The sequence below is a fragment of the Pseudopodoces humilis genome, chromosome 5 (genome assembly GCF_049639895.1).
Source record: "Pseudopodoces humilis isolate 2021_Gansu_Grassland_sample_001 chromosome 5, ASM4963989v1, whole genome shotgun sequence".
NCBI classification, from domain to species: domain Eukaryota; kingdom Metazoa; phylum Chordata; class Aves; order Passeriformes; family Paridae; genus Pseudopodoces; species Pseudopodoces humilis.
The window spans coordinates 27,381,716-27,394,706 of NC_142204.1; positions in this window are offsets into that span (position 1 = coordinate 27,381,716).

Consider the following 12,991-nt stretch of genomic DNA (forward strand, 5'->3'; position numbering starts at 1 on the left):
GTGAATGTTGTTTGTCAGACAGCTAAGAGTTTAGCACAAAGGAAATGGAATTAGATGCCCCTATTCACCAACGCTTTTGTTGTATTAAAACATTTTTCCTTTCCTTACAATAATAAAGAGGCAAGTTCCAAACTGGTGCTTTGTCCTCTAATCAATATGTTAAAAATATTATTGGAAAAAGCAAAGTAATCCACAAGATCAAAAGAGGAGATGTTGCCTGTAGCAATGACACATGGAATTATTGGTTAAAACCAGGTGTTCATATTTATTGTGGTTCATGTACAAATGAGAATTGAAGAGAAAGGAATTGGAGCAAATCAAATATATCTTCTTTGGTGTTTCAAGAGATTACATACACAGCATCAGGAGAGAGAATAGAATGAGGAAAGATGCAAACACAGATACTTATAAATGGAATATCTTCTCTAAGATAGCATTACATTCTATAATTTTTAAAATTTCAGAATATTATCTGACATCCTGAAACTTTTCAAGACAAAAGTAACATTACTTCAGAACTTGACAGAGTAATTGACATTACTTTTGTAATTGACTTGTGTTTTCTGCTACATCTACACCATTAGCAGTCCAAATACATGTTCAGCAACAAAACCAGGGATGTAGATAACATCCAGAAATAGAAATCTGTCTGCCTAGAAAATACCACTTCATAAACTCCACACCCCATGAAAGAATGGGGGTGTTTGCCAAAGCTCATTTGCTCCTGCTACTCTATCTTTACTCCACTGAAATAAAGGCCATTCCACACTTTCACTAACAAGGTGCCTCATGGAAAGGCTAGACAAAACAAAGTAGTTTGCCATCAAAAATGTGGATGGAAAAAGCTAGTACAGAAAAAAAATAGAGGGAAAAGAAGAAAAAAGTAGGCTGGCTCTTTACCTTCAACATTTCCTTTGCTCCACACCCAGACAAATGCATCATCACACATTAAAAAAAATAAGAAAATAATGCACCAATAAATAAATGCTCTTTTTTGCTCAGATTTTTCTTCCTAAGATGAAAAGCTTACTGTGTACTCACAACCAGATTTCTGGAGCTCCAGCAACATTGTACATGTGAAAACTGTAGAACCTTTCATGTTGAAGAGGACATCTAAGGTCATTGAGTCCAAACATTAACGCAGCACCACCAGGTCCACCAGTAAACCATGTCCCTAAGTGCCACATCTACACAATTTCTGAATACCTCCAGGCTTGGTGACTCAACCACTTCCCTGGGCAGACTGTTCCAGTGCTCGACAACCCTGTTGGTTTAAACAAAGTTTTCTTTCCATTTCATATTCAATCTCAACCACCCCGGCACAACTGGAGGCAGTTTCTTTCCTGCATTAGACAGTCATTACCACAGGGAAGGTGAGGATGAGGAGCTAAAGCCAGATAGATCTCTGCCAATGGATTAATTTCTCTGCTCCCCAAGAAGCAAAGGGAGAAACCTCCCATCTTGCCAGTGGGAAAACATATCTCCTTGGCCTAGGGATTCCTTGGAACACCTTGGGGCAGGTGGGGATTGCAAGAAGGAGTAGATCTGGTTTGGCTGAAAGAGAAATCAGCTTTTACAACCAGCACCTGGAGCTGTCAATATCCTGAAAACACCTGGACATTTCTGACAAAAGATCCAATTTGCAGCAGTCACAATGGACCTGTGTTTGTTTCATAGGCCAAGGGACAGTTGTCTTGACCAAGATCTATTTGTGCTCAAGGACTTCTTTTTCCCTACTCTTACAGCTCCTGGAATGAATGGTATGGCCGACACCTGAGAGATGATGCGAACTTAATAGTGCCTCGGCACAAACCATCAGTTTCAGCTCAGAAATTGTTCTCAAGATGACCACAAACAGTTTCCACTGAACAGCAGTCACCCTCAGCTCTTATTTCATCCCTGTGGCACACCTTATTAATCATTGCAACCCAGAGGATACACATCGTCTACACCACTTTGGGCCATGGTCTGTCTCCTCAAAGAGATGGGTTTATCCCTCCAAATATTAAGAGATAACCCATTTCTTACTCTGAGACACCCTCACCTTTTCATTTCTGGAAAGATGTCCAAGATTATCACAAGCTTACAATAAATTTTATCATCTGAAGATAATAAGCAATCTTAATAGATACGGTTGTTTCTGTACAGGTTAAAAAAATTGGTTAGGAATGGGTGCAAAGTTTCAGTAAGTTAATTCTAATGTCTGTTAATCTTATTTTTTTACCTCCTCCGTTTCAAAAGTGGTGGAATAACTGCTTTTAAGATTAGTTTAGTTTATTAAATAAGTCTTTCATTATTCAGAGCCTGTTTTATTATAAATTGCTCTCTGATTATCAAGTTTCTGAGCAGGGCAAAATTTATTCAATAATTTTGTATTTTGTCCTGGTGAAATAATCTGTCCTTGTCACTCCCATTTTAAGTGGAATGTCATGAAGGGTAAAATGACCACAGAACAATCTGTCCTAAGAGGGGGAATTCCTCTCTGGTGGCAGGCAGTTAATTGTTAGCCAACATGCTCTAGTGAGACCATATATGTAAGATAACATCTTACAGCTGCCTGGGTGCAAGAGGAGAGCTGACTATATGTGGAATCAGCTACAGCATCAAAAGTTAAGCTCCAGTAGGGGAAACTTGGTCTACTTCCCGTAGCTGACTTAACAGAAATTTCAGATGTGTTTTTCTATTAAAAAGTTCTGGTATTCCACATTAGATTATCTCTCATTATTTAAAATTTTAATTAAGAAGCTGATATTACATGTTCTTCCCCACCCTTACCCCCTTCTAGAGGTTACAAGTTCCTAAAGAAATCACAGCTTTAAATTAAACATGTTGGTACAGTATTAGCTGATAAGAAGTTCTCCTAGAGGCCTTGGACTAAATATATACTTTTTTCTTACCAAATTTTTTCTCTTGACATTTTGATGTTTTACAGTGTGATAGTGATTGAGTTCAATAAGGGTTAGCCTTCATTTATGTAAATATTTGGAGAGATAAAATTGTTAAGAAATGTTGATCTATTCCAGTAAATGAAAGCACTGTCCTTTCATTAATAAGTAGTTCCCTTAAACTAAATGTCAAAGGTGACAAGTGAAGTATTATTAATAAGTAAATATTAGAATATTTTTAGATGGGTTTTTGAATTGTTAAAATAATCACACTAAGTAAATTCATTCTGCAAACTTTTAAACCTCTACTTTTTTCTCATACTTTGTCTAGTGTCAAGGAAAAGACAGATGTTTAAAAGGACTGGTTCAGTAGCTAGCAAGAAACCATTTCTTTCAGGGGGGAGAGGAAGCGTAGACTAGACATCACATGAATGGACAGCGTAAAGCATTGGAGGTGCAGGATGAGCTCTGCTAATTCTGTCTGGCAAGGCAGAGTCAACATTAACCCCTTAAACCCTCAGTTCTGTAATTTATTGTTCTAGAGGATGCTCTACCACGCCCTGCAGCATTGCAGGCAGATGACTGCTCTCATTATCCATTGAGAGGGAGGGCTGCAGAGCTGGCATCAGATGCCCAAGAGGTACCATGGGCAAAGCCTGGGGGAATCTCCCTATCCTGTCTCTAGAAGTCCATGACTAGCTGGAGAAAAATGGGAACATTGCACACTCAGCAGCTGATGGAGATGTCATTACATCAGCCTTCGCATCTAAGAGAAAAGCAAACATCAGATTCCACTGTAAGTAACACTGCAGGGCTCACCTTGGGGAAGCTGCCTCCTTCCTCTGGCAAGGCAGGCACTTGTGTATCAGGAAGGAGCAGGAGCAGGGCTGTTCCATGAGGGGATAAAACTGGAGCTAAGGACAGCTCCACAGTACCTGAGGGGCCAGGGTGCTGATAGCAACAGGCCCAGGGGAGGCAACATGGTAAATCAGGATGAGGGGCCATCCAGAGATCAACCAAGAGCAGCAGGAAGAGGCAGGGACAGATGCAGGCCTGGAAACACACTGCTTGCAGCATTCGCCCAAGATGAGGGGATGGAGAGGAAGATCTCCTCTTGCAGGAGGCAGAGCAGAACCAGGACAGCAGATTTAACACCTGCAGTCCACCTCAAGAAAAATCCACTCAATATCCAGGACATGAGGAGAAAATACCAAACACACTTCCAGAAACTTAAACCAGGACTACAAGGCCAGGCTTGAGCAGCATCCTCAACCCACAGGCAAGGGACATGGGAGGCTCCAGATGAGGCTGATTAGGTGTTTTAAAGTGTATTAGTACCTCAGGACCCTAATGTAGAGCACCTCTCCAAGCTTTTGTTGCCTAAGAGAATTTAGGCAAACAATGAACATAGTTAGATCACTTGTGGCAGGCAAGAGGAGTAGCAGCAGGACTAGACCTTCAAAGTCCAACTTGACAGAAAATACAGAGATATGTCACAAGTTTAGCTGAAGAGTTCTCATGACTCCACATAGCTAAGAAGAGATGAAAGGGACTGGAAATTAGATAATGTTAGGTCCTGGACATAACTGAGGTGTTTCTAAACTCAGAAAAATAGTTTATTGTACCAGGGCCCAGGTCAATCGGATTGCTTAGTTTTCACCTAGTAAAGAGTTGGTACTAAGGAAAGAAAGGGATTTGAAGATCAAGGAAAAGTGTGGTCATTGAAGGGAAAGTTAAAGGGATATTGAACAATCGATCTTGGAAGAATTAGTTTATTGTCCTTTCTTTCCTAATCTTCAATTGACATCACTGTATTCTTAAAACAAATTACTTCCCTTTTTAGAAGAAAGAAACTAAATGTGATATAAAGCTTATTAAATTTAAATAATGCATATCAGGAAATGGAGGTTACTTATCTCATAGCAGTATTAGCTTGGGCTCAATCTGAACAAAAGCTTCATTTATCAATATCTAATCTGAATAACATTTTTGCCCAAAATTTGGTCTCATCCCAAAATGTGGGATCATTTGCATTGGCAGATCCCTCACTGATGTCAAATCTCGCTTGGCTGATATATTTAATCTCTCCATCTCATCCCAAAACACAAAACATATAACAAAACCTGGTTATCTAGAGTAGACTTCATGCATGGAAAGTTTGTCTAGTTCTGTTTCTTGTCTTTTGTGACCCCCTCCTACAAAACCTTCACAAGGAAGTCATACAAATCTGTGAATTTTAGGCATTAACTCTTTCTCTGAGTAGGTGTGTAAGATAAGAAAATTTATGAGGAAAAGGGGGAAAAAAAATCAATTCAAAGCACGGCAGCTCACCTACTCAGCAACTCAATCACCAGCTTAAGCTGTTGCTCCTCCCTATGCACTGGCTCCTCACAAATATGGAGGATTGTATTTCAATCAATACAATTGTATTTCAATCAATACCATTTCACAATTGCATTTCTTGGACATAGAAACTGGTTACCACCATGGAAATGGGGAAAGGAAGGTGTTGTCGTTACAGACATAGCAGCTAGGAAATTCTTCAGAGAAGTGGCTGCACTGAGCAGCCAGCCCTGGTGTTAACTCTTTTGTCCAGCTGGAAGAACTAGGTTCCATTAGTATTCAGGAGCCTTTCTACCAACCTATCTGATGTACAGAACTGCTTAACAAAAACATCCCCAGTCCACATGAAACAGACACCATGTAGCATGGAGAATACAGTTCCAGTTTCTGATCTATGAAATTTGAGTGAAAAATTAAAACAAGACAGCACCAATAATCACAGCTGCTGTTCTGGTTATCATGAGGACTACAGCTAAGTCTCAGCTGCAGCAAAATTACACATTAATTTTTTGGGGAGTGAAGCATGTACATGTCCATGTATAAGTGTTATTTCTAGTCAAAGGAAAGAGAATCTCTACATGTCATTAAATTGGCATCACCAATAACTGAGGGGCAAAAGTCATACCCTATTCTTTTTCCAGTAGTCTTTCCCCTTAATAAATGCTGCTGATGAAACACTCAGCAGAAGAAGCTGATGGAAACATCAATGGTACCAAATACTGGAATAACAGTGTGATTATTAGATGCAACTAATCTGGTTCTAATATTAATAAACTGGTAAGTTCCAGTATGTAAAGTATACCTCCAGAAAGTCATTCTCATGTAAATACAACAACAAAAGGGATTCCTTCCTGTATGCATGAAAATTACCCAGATAGAGGCAGATGATTCTGTTTCAGATTGTGTCTCACTAATGTGTTTTAGCAGCTGCTAAACATGCATACTGCCAAATGAAAGATTAATAGAGGAGAAAAAAAAAGTGCATGTAGCAACATTGGATTTTCAGACCAGAAAACATTTTTCTCCTGGATATGTGATATCAATCAGGAAATGTACATAAACCTTAAAACTGCATTCTTTTTTTTCTCCACATCCATTTCAATCCAGAGAGAGCAAATGAAGAATACACCTAGATCTTACCACTTTCATTTTAGTTTAAGGGTCGTAAGTCAAAACTGGAAAGTGTGAGGGAACTGCTATTTTCCCAGTGACAGAACTGCTGTTCAAATAGGTGATGAACTGTAAACTTAAACTAAGCTAGACCTTCATGTAATAACATGATACTGTCTATATTCCAAGATGTTTGCTCTGAAAAACATCAAGTCTTAAATCTTTTTGGAAAACTGACAAAGCATAACCTTGATGTATTTTAAAGCTGATCTGTAAAAGGAATTTGCCAAAAATATGCCTCTCCTCGAACATTAAAAATTATTTTTTAAAAATTGTCTGAGAAAGAGGATAATTAATAAATATCAGTTATTTTAAATAAGCAGAACATAAAAATTTTAGTACTTCAAATTTCTTACAACTCAAATAACTGTTTTTTTCTTTATACTTTCTAAATATCTTTTTAAACTAGCAGAGTTGATATCCATTTTATCCGTTTAATCATTGACTTGTTGCTTAACTTGTCTTGTTACCTAGGCCTTTTAAAGTCAACAGATAATAATATGAAATAAACAAAACCTTTGTCACTTATTCCTACATCAAGTTTTATGTAACTCTCCTAAATATGAGTTGCAATAGAAACCTTTGAACAGTATGCCAGTAAAATGGACTGTATTGCAAAGAAGCTGATAAAATCTTGTTTGGAATACCATACATTTATTCCAGGAATTAACTATAATTAACCAGATATTTTAGGCTTCTTAAATGTAATAAATCTCTGTTCTGCTAATATACTGCTCATTGCTTCTTCAGGTGGAAAATCTTGATCCGCAATTGCCTGGATACAGTTTTTTGAGATTACCAGTAAAAGTGGGCAGAGGCACAAGGTCTCTCTAGTTAGAATGTCACCCAGCAGGTGCTAAAATGAAATGAGACCTTGACTGCCTTTATGCCTGACCTTGGATTATTCCAAGGTATGGAAAAGCACTCTTTTCCTGTTTGTGTGCTTGATCTCTCCACTTAATTTCACAATTCAATAGTATTATAGCAATCTACCTCCCAGTCCAGAGTTTTATAAATTAATTTAAATTTGGTGTGTCTCTGTTCTTTGCCTTTAGATGGTGGATCTGCATACTTCAGCATGTTGAGGACTTGTTTGGAAGAATATCATGGGATATGGCCCTGGAGAGAAGAGAGGTCTAGAAGAGCTAGTTATCATTCAAAGATCTCCTCCAAGTTAAAGAGCAGTCCATTCTAGAGCATAAATCCAAAGTCATCAAGTGGCCCACATGGATGAATAAGGAGTTTCTAACTAAAATCAAACATAGAAAAGCAGCATAGAAATGGTAGAAGCCGTGTTACATGATCCAGGAGGAATACAGAGCATGTAATGCATGCAGAGATTGTGTTAGCAAAGTTAAAACCCACCCCATTGCATATGGCAAAAGATATGCAGGGCAACAAGAAAGATTTTTACAGTTGTATAAGCAGCAGAAAGAAAATTAGGGAAAATTTGGGCTTGCTGCTGAGTGGGACGGGGAACTAGCTGACAAACAGAGAAAACCAAGGTATTCAATGCTGCCTTTGCTTCAGTCTCCACTGATAAGAGCAGCCTCCAGGAATTCCAGATACTTGAAACCTGTATAAAAGTACAGAACAAGACAGACTTGGCCTCCATGGAGTACAATCACTTTAAAGCGCATTTACACAGACTGGACATGTATAGGTCTATGGGCTCTGATAGAATGTACTGTGTTGAGGGAGCTGCTGTGCCACTGTAAGGCCACTTTCAATTGCCTTTGAAGGGTTGTAACTACTGGGAGAGATTCCTGATGACTGGGAAAAAAATCAAACATCACTCTGTTCTTTAAGAAGGAGGGAAGGAGCCCAATAGCCTCTCATGACAAGAAGACAGGCTCAGTGAACAAGGGCAGAGCTTGAACTTAACAAGGCTTTCAGCACTGTCTTCACTGTCATCACAAAACCATAAAGCACATAACAGATAAGTACACAGTGAGTCTGATTTGAAACTGGCTAATCTGTTTGTTTCAAAGGTTTGGGATCAGCAGCAGGAAGGCCAGCTAGAGGCAGTGATTCGTGGTATATCCCAGGACTGAATACTAAGACCAGCATACAGTCTCTAATGCTTGTATCATGGGACAGAGCACACCCTCAACAGCTTTGCAGATGATGCAAAACTGGCAGGAGTGGTTGGTATGATAGCTCATCAAGCTGCCACTCAGAGGAGCCTTGACAGGTTGTAGAAATGGCCTGACAGGTATCCTACAAACTTCAACAAAGGGAATTTCAACTACTGCAGCTGGGGAAGAATAGCCCTGTGGAGTAGCCAAATTTACCTGGGCATCTTTCACTAGGACACTAGCTACAGAAACCCATCTCTCCAAAGAAAATATAGCATCACTAAATAAATTAAAATGTTAAGCCACAATTTGGGGAGAACACCAGGTGTGGAAACTCAAATTCTACACAAGTTTGGTGGATTTTAGTTGCTCATTCTTAGATATTTCACAGTTTCTTGAGGGAAGCACTAACAAAAATATTAACAGTAGGGTTTGTACCAGGCATTCCTGATGAGGAAATTTGCATGTGTGGTGTGTTGGGCTGGAAGCCTTGCTGACCTTCAACTCTTGCAGTAAATTGATGGCTCAGGAAAACATCTTGTGATATTTTTTTTCAAACCAATATGTCTGCATCCTCTGAAACCAATTCCAGCCAGTGGCACAAACAGAGAACAACCTGTTAGCAAACTTATCCTATGTGCTATTTTGAAGAGGTAGATCTTTTTGGGGTAAGTCTTTCCCAATAACTGGCATGTGTCAGCACCATATCTTCTCTGAAAGGCATAAAATTTCCCATGAATCATAGAATCGTTTGGGTTGGAATGGACCTTTAAAAGGTAATCTAGTCCACCGCACTGCTATGAGCAGGTATTCAACAAGACCAGGCTCCTCAGAGCCCCATCCACCTTAATCTTGAATGTTTCCCAGGCTGGGGCACCTACCATCACTCTGGGGAAGAAGGAGGGGGCAAGAGGGGTGCATGGACCAAAGGTACAGGTCAACGGCAGTGAAGGAGGGTTGGACTGGGAGCACCAATTCATAATGAGCTCCAGGCTTGGGATATGTCTTGGGAGAGAGAAGGAATTAGCTGTGGCCATACTCCTTGTCTCAAGTAAAAGCAGCAGAAGATACCAGTTGGCAAGGGGCATTTTAAGCTGCTCAAAATTTTCCATTAAATTGGAATAGAGGTGGTTCCTTGGGAATAGTAAGATTGTGGATGAGAAATGCAGAAAAATTATTGGAAACACCAGATGTTTCTCATAGTCTGACAGTTCCTGTACCCAGGCAGCCAACAAGGACAGGGGACAGAGATTCTGACTGCAGTTCCCCTCCCAGCTTTGTCAGCAACTTTGCCCTTCGGCCCCCTACAAGCGTGACAGTTTGCTGTGTGCTCTGGCAGAGCAGAGGGAGCAGGACAGGCCAGCGTGGCCTTGACCTTTGGCCAGTCAGGGTAACATTTCAGCTGCCCACCAAGGACTAATGGTTCCAGATGCCAGGAACCTTGGCAAAAAAATTGGCTCTTCCTAGAAAAAATAAAATAAAATAAAATAAAATAAAATAAAATAAAATAAAATAAAATAAAATAAAATAAAATAAAATAAAATAAAATAAAATAAAATAAAATAAAATAAAATAAAATAAAATGTTAACCCTTGCTAATTTTGACTTTGGGTTGCTCTGGTGTCTTGTATACCTTTGCATCAGTTAGCAAGTGTCAAGAGAAGGCACTCATGAAAACAAGAAAATAAAAGGTAGAGATAGGGGTTTGGTGTGTCTGCAGCACTTTCTACACACTCCATCCAAACATTGTTAACAGGTGAACCTGCAGCCAGTATGGGGCACTGGGAAATGGGTAGTGAACAGTGCAGGATAGAGGTAATTCCATTACACCCCCTTGCTGAGGGAAAACCTACCTGCTGGGGTTACTCCCAGTCACCCGTGTCTACCCCACACAGCAGCACTGTTTCATAGAAGTAACATTACATCCATTCAAACTGATTATCCTTCTCTTGTTCATCCTTAATGTTAATCTCTTTCACATCTAAATTCAAGTTTCATGTTAGTGCTATAATTTCCCCTTGCCCAATGTAAATCAGCAAGGGCCCATGAGACACTTCCCGCCCCTTGCAGATTTGTACCAGTACAAACCATACAACTGATCATTGCCAAAAAATAAACGGGGTCTCTCAGGACCTGCAGACATTTTCCTTTTGATTGCACACCAGAGAAGGAGCAGGGAGCAAGCAGATGGGATCAAAGCCCCCTCCCTAGAAGAGACAGTCCCATTTTCCTTATCTTAAGCACTGTATCAGCAAGTTTCTCCCCTTAGTTCCCTTCCTGTTAATTGCAGTTATTCCCAGTCTAGAGAAAGCACCTGGCATGTTGCTCCTGGTGATGACCACCAGCTTCAGAGAGCAGAGGGATCTTTATTGGGGATACTCAAATACTTCCTGGTTTACAAACATTGTCTTCCTGGTTGGTGCTTCAAAGATTTGTCAGACACCTCTGGGCAACCAAAACTTTGAGCAAATGGAGATGTATTTTTCATGAGTTCCAGTGTTTTCCCAACACATATTCAACAAAACAGCCATGACCTGCTCAGAGGAGCTCTGAATCTGTTGTGCAGACAGAAGTCTAAAACAAGGAGTGAAATATTTGTCAAAAATTTGTACAGCAAGTGTCTGAGCACTGACTTTATTTAGCATATAAATGTGCTTGTACATAAACAAATGTAGTCTGATAGCTGCTGCAGATATCCAATATAGTAATTAAATTGAGGGGGCAGTACACAACAACTTGAGATGGGAACAAGAAAATAAATGAGTCAGGTTTTTATTGTGATCAAGACCTAAAACAACCAAATAATCTGTGGGAAAAAAGTCTTGGTCCTTATTATGCTACAGACAGTTCAGCATGAAGAAGTACAGTCTTACTATATTTCTTATATAATTTTTATTCTTTACTTATGTAATTTTGCAAGCAGAAGAGCTGTAAAAATGATAAGCACTATAAGCACAAAATCAAAAAAGTTGAGATATAAGAAGGAACTTTTTTTTCTGCCACAGCTAAACGCTGTTATCAAATGCAAGTTAAGAAATAACTGATACCAATATGCAAGTAGTTGAAAGCATTTTTTCTAGGAAGCCTGTCTTCTACATGGATGCATAGAGCTGCAATATTATTAGTAGTGTTACCTTTCCAGCAGTATTATCTAATCCAACATTAGCATTTAGAAGACATAAGAATGAGGAGTTTTTAATCTCTCCATTTATTCCTGATTTCATGAGACTTAAGCTTTGACATGAGACCTGAGTGAATTCCCTGGACCCTAGGATGTTGCAGAATCTTAGCACGTTAGATCTTGGCACGTCCTGTAGGTTTTTAACTCAAAAACTCTAAAGAACTCCAAGTTCTGTTTCCAGGATTTGAAAACTGATTTCTTATCCATCCTCAGCCCTCTGTCTGCATGGCCTTGTGGCTGCAATTTGCTTTCTCTTTTTCTCTATTCCCCTTTCTACTCTTTAAATCACAAGAAATACTCTTCTCTCTTAAAATATGAATAATTAGTCTAAAATTAAGAACTTCAATGGAAAATAAAAAGAAAAATAAGCTAACAAATCTGATGGTTTACAAAATTTTCCTTAAAATAATGACTAAACTCACAGATCTCTGTAACTGTCAAAAGAAATCACCTGGAAACATACATGTGAGGCCTTAATACATTTTGCATGACCTTGAGTTAATTTCTTCCTTCCTGCCTTCAGTTAATTATGTTACACATAAGACTCCTCCTGGCACTTTGTTAACATCTGGATGCCCTTGTTATATATTTCACCCCAAAGTCTGTTCATTCTTTTGGACTAAGTGATTATTTCCCTGGAGAAGTTCCTACTCAGTTGAATTTTTCATAATTTCTGTCATTAATTTGTCCTTTCTCAGTAGAAGAAGCATTTTGTTTAACTCTTACAGAAATACAAGAGGAGTATTAATTATCATTAAATGCTTACTAGTAGTACCTAAAAATATAAGCTGTCAAAGAAATAAAAGCTACAGCTTTCTTTGTTAAGAAAGATCAGTAGACAGCAACATTGAACAACATAATCCTGGGACATACTGTACTGCTTTTTTTCTCCTCAGACTTGAATTAATTCCTGTGGGTTATCCTACCATTTCAATTTATGGAGAGATGAATCTTCTTCTGACTTACTTAAGATCTTTATTCCAATGTAAAGTAAATTTTCTTCCTTCTGCATTCAGAAAGCCATTTCCAAATCAAACTCTATTTGTATGAGCAATGTCATATTTGAAAATATGCAACAGTTATTTTGGACATGGGGACAGAAAAATATTCAAACAGTGTGATAAATGAAGTGTAATCAAGATACTATTTCTCCATAGAAAATACCAGCTGAATTACTCACATCTAATACCATTCGAGACATGACTTTTTAGAAGTCTGAAAGGGATATGCCAGTTTCCCTGATTGTTTAAGTGTTCCAAGTTCTGACATATTTTTAGAAGTCATTTTGTAGGAAAAACATCCTCAATGACTGTATTTCCTTAGACTCCGCAAGA